General features: G+C 40.9%; 1 pseudogene; it reads left to right on the forward strand.

The window, feature by feature from the left end:
• Positions 1–3,496: 3,496 nt before the first annotated feature.
• LOC115506642 lies at positions 3,497–3,914 on the forward strand (annotated as a pseudogene).
• Positions 3,915–5,034: the final 1,120 nt, after the last annotated feature.

Genomic DNA, 5,034 nt, shown 5'->3' on the forward strand with positions numbered 1-5,034 from the left:
CCGAGGCGAGGTAGGCCCAGGCGCAAGGAGAGCGAAGGAATGGATGCTGCGCTCGCAGAGGTGATGAAATGGCAGCAGCATCAGCACCACGCACTCTGACTCATCACTGACAACCAAGTTACTGTAATCCCGCGCGTAGACGCGACGCCCGGGCCTGCCGCACTATCTGTAAAAGGAGCGCACACAGAAACAGCCGCAAAAATAGCTCCTTCCTTTCTTTTCTAATTCCTCCACCCACCTCCTCTTCTTAATTTTTTTCCTTCATCGTCAAAACCCAAAAGTAATGCCTTTTTCATTAAAACTAACAAAACAATGCAAGGATGTACACAAAAGGCAGGTCCATCATTATCTGACACCCCCCCTCCCCCCACCCAAGATATTAACAGCTTGGGATATATTCTTCCATGCAAATATACATGCACATAATTTTTTTTTTTTTTTGCTGTTTGATTTTACGAAAATTGGATCAAACTGGGCCATTACCCTGGCATTTGCTTTTTGCATGACAATGCTGCGATAGTGATTCTAAGTATAGTCACATGCGTTATTTCTAGGACATAGAGTCTTTCAAAAGGGAACACGAAGTGAAAGAGTAGGAGTATTTTAAATGTAATGGATATGGACATTATACCTTGCAAAAACGTTTATTAATTTAAATTCTACTTAGCGATGTGTGAAAAAAACCATTTCTTCGCCTTTTTTCAAGCATCATGTTGTATTCTTTCCAAATTCTTGCCAGTCTGATGTAGTTAAATAAAAAGGTGATCTTTGTTTTATTTTACATTTCCCTGGTACTAATGAGGTCAATACCATTTCATGTGCATCGACCATTTGCATTTCCTCTTCTGGGAATTGCCTCTTCAAATCTTTTGCTCTTTTTTTTTTTAAATGCAATCCCTTATCATTGCCTTACTCAATTAAAAAACAGCTTTATTGGTATATAATTCACACACCATACAATTCGCTCATTTGAAGTGCACAGTCCAATGCTTTTTAGCCTAGGCACAAACTTATGCAGCCATCACCACAGTCAATTTGAAAATATTTTCAGGGCCATCTGGGTGGCTCAGTCAGTTATGCATCCAACTTTGGCTCAAGTCATGATCTCACGGTTTGTGGGTTCAAGCCCCTCGTCAGGCTGTGTGCTGACAGCTTGGAGCCTGGAGCCTGGTTCAGATTCTGTGTCTCTTTCTCTGCACCTCCCTTGCTCGTTCTCTCTCTCTCTGTCAAAAATAAATAAACATAAAAAAATATTTTCATCCCGGGGCACCTGAGTGGCTCAGTTGGTTAAGCGGCCTACTCTTGATTTCAACTGAGGTCATGATCTCATGATGGCAGGATCCGGCTTTGCATGGAAGCTCCTTGAGATCCTTTCTCTCTCCCTCTCTCTCTGACGCTCCCCCACATGCACGTGCTCTCTCTCTCAAAATAAATAAGTAAACATTAATAAAACAAAATATTTTCATCACCTCAAAAACAAATCACCCCTCTATCATCCTTCCCCCCCCCCCCCCCGGCACTCGGCAAACACTAATCTACTTTCTCACAAAATAGATTTCCTTATTCTGGGCATTTCATATAAATGAAATTACAGAATATGTAGACTTTTATAACTGGCTTTTTTCACTTAACATGTTTTAGAGGTTTATCCACGTTCATTTTTATGACTAATATTCCACCATGTGGATATGCCACATAAACATTTGGGATGTTTCCACATTTTAGCTGTTATAAATCATGCTGCTATGGACATTTCTGTACAAATGTTTGTTTGAACACATGCTTTGAACTCTTTTGGGTTTAAACCTAGGAGTGAAATTCCTGAGTTCAATGGTGACTGCATGTTGAATGCTTTAAAGTAATGCCAGACTGTTTTCCGTAGTGCCGCAATGCATGAGTGTTCTCATTTCTCCCTGTCTTTCCAACACATTATTTTCGGAGTCTTTGATTCTAGAACTAATGACAATGTGCATATTTTTTGCCTTCCTATTGGCCACTTGAAGAAATATATACTCAAATCCTTTCCCCATTTTTATTTTAATTTTTAAAATTTTTAAAGTTTATTTATTTTGAGAGACAGACAGAGAGAGAGAGAGAGAGAGAGCAGGGAAGGGGCACAGACAGAGGAAGAGACAGATTCCCAAGCGCAGGGCTGAATCTCACAAACTGTGACATCATGACCTGAGCCGAAATCTGGAGTTGGACGCTTAACCGACTGAGCCACCCAGATGCCCCATCTTTTCCCGTTTTTAAACTGGGTTGTCTTTTTATTATTGAGCTTTAAGAGTTATTTATATATGCTAGGTACAAGTGTACATGTCCTTTATCAGATATATGATTTGTAAATATTTCTCCCATTCTGTGTACACTTTTTGCACTTTGCAGTTTCTTGAAGGTGTCCCTTTAAAGCACAAAGTTTTCAATTTTGATGAAATAGAAAAAATTTTTTCCTCTTTTGTTGCTTATGCTTCTGGGGCCATGTCTAAGACTACTTTGCCAAATCCAAGGTTATGAAGATTCACTCCTATGCTTTCTTCTAAAATTTTTGTATTTTTAACGCATACATTTATTTGGATGCATGCTCTATTTTGATTTTTTATATATGCTGTGACATAGGGGTCCAGCTTCATTCTTTTGCATCTGAATAGCTAGTTCACCAAGCACCTTTTGTTGGGAGAGATTATTCTTTCCCCATTGAATGGTTTTGGCACCCTTGTGGAAAACCAATTGACCATAGACCATGGTTTATTCCCGGACTCTCAATTTTATTTCACTGGTTTATAATGTATCTAGTCTTAAGCCAGTAACACATTATCTTGATTGTTGTAGTTTTGTAGTAAGTTTTGAAATCAGGAAATGTGAGTCCTCCTCCTGTGTTCTTTTCCAAGATTGTTTGGGTTATTTGGGGCCTCTTTCAATTCCTTATGAATTTTAAGAGCAGCTTGTCAGTTTCTGCAACTAAGGCAGCTGGGACATTGATTGGGATTTTATTAAATTTATAGATCAATTTGAGCAGTGTATTCATCTTAACAAAATTAAGTTAAATTAAATCTTCTAATGCTTGAACATAGAATATCTTTCCATATATTTAGGTCTTTGAAAATTTATTTTAGGGGCACCTAGGTGGCTCAGTCTGTTAAGCGTTCGACTTCAACTCAGGTCACGATCTCCTGGTTTGTGGGTTTGAGCCCTGCGTCGGGCTCTGTGCTGACGGTTCAGAGCCTGGAGCCTGCTTTGGATTCTGTGTCTCCCTCTCTCTGTGACCCTCCCCTTCTCCCTCTGTCTCTGTCTCTGTCTCTCTCTCTCTCAAGAATAAATAAACATTTTTTTAAAAAAAGAAAATTTATTTTAACAGTTTTTTTTTTGTTGTTGTTTTTGTTTTTGTTTTCAGTTTACGAGTCTTAACACTTCTTTGGTTAAGTTATTCCTAAGTATTTTATTCTTTTTGATGCTACTGTGAATGAAGCTGTTCTCTTAATTTCATTTCCAGATTGTTTCATTACAAGTGTATAAAAATACAACAGAAGTTGTCTGTAGTGGGCGTGATGACCTCAAGATTACTTCGTGGAGTTGGAACACTGGCTGCACGGTCCCAGTCAAGTCACCCTGGTGCGCTGCATGGCATCTGGAGGCAGTGTTCCTGCTGAGGTGAGCAGGTGACAGGGCTGGAGAGGGAGGTCATGATGGCTGCACAGAAGGGACCAGACCCATACAAAATGCTAGCCCCCAGGCAGCTTCAGTTACCAAAGAAGACCCTACTTTTGTCCCATCTATCACCAACAAGCGAATAGTGCTGCAACTGTGAAGAGGACAATATTGCCATCATCTGGTTCTGGCTGCACAGAGGTAAAGCCCAGCGATGCCTTAGTTGGGGAACTCATCACAAGCTGGTGCCTCATCAGTTGGTCCACTGAACTTTTGCACTAACTTACTCAAAATGTGCTTTAGGGGCACCTGGGTGGCTCAGTCGGTTAAGCATTGGACTTCAGCTCAGGTCATGATCTCATGGTTCTGTTCATGAGTTCAAGCCTGGCATTGGGCTCTGTGCTGACAGCTCAGAGCCTGGAGCCTGCTTCAGATTCTGTGTCTCCCTCTCTCTCTCTGCCCCTCTCCCGCTCCTGCTCTCTCTCTCTCAAAAATAAAATTAATGCCTATTTATTTTTGAGAGAGAGAGAGAGACTAAGCATGATCACGGGAGGGGCAGAGAGAGAGGGAGTATGAAGCAGGCTCCAGGCTCTGAGCTGTCAGCACAGAGCTCTACGCGGGACTTGAACTCATGACCCACGAGATCATGACCTGAGCTAAAGGAAGCTACTTAGCTGACTGAGCCATCCAGGCACCCCTTTTCTTTTTCTTTTTCTATTTATTTTTGAGAGAGAGACAGGGAGACAGAGAGACAGAGAGACAGAGAGAGAGAGAGAAAACATAAAAAAAATTTTTTTTAATGTGCTGTAAAGTTTCTTCTTTCCAGTAAAGACTAGCCATTGCATTGGCCTCTTCTCTCCTCCCCCCGCTCCACCAAATACAATAGATTTTTAATTTATTTTATAATTTCCAGTCTTGCCAACCTCATTTATTAGTCCTAATAGTTTTCTTTAGGGTATTCTGTATAATGTGATCAAATGATTTTTCGGCAGCTACTGAGATGATCGTGTGACTTTTGCTTTTTATTCTGTTGATACGATGTATTACATTAATTGATTTTTGGGGCACCTGGGTGACTCAGTCAGTTAAGCCTCTGACTTCGGCTCAGTTCATGATCTCGCAGTTCATGGGTTCAAACCCCTCATGGGGCTCTGTGCTGACAGCTCAGAGCCTGGAGCCTGCCTCAGATTCTGTGTCTCCCTCTCTCTCTGCCCCTCCTCTGTTTGTGTGCTGTCCCTCTCTTTCTCCCCAAAATATATAAATGTTATTTTCCTCTCAGGGCTGCCTTTGCTGCATCCCAAAGCATTTGGATTGTTGTACTTTCATTTGTTTCCATATATCTTTTAATTTCTTCTCTAATTGCCTGGTTGACCCATTCATTCTTTAGTA

Source organism: Lynx canadensis, chromosome X (assembly GCF_007474595.2).
Source record: "Lynx canadensis isolate LIC74 chromosome X, mLynCan4.pri.v2, whole genome shotgun sequence".
Lineage (NCBI taxonomy): Eukaryota > Metazoa > Chordata > Mammalia > Carnivora > Felidae > Lynx > Lynx canadensis.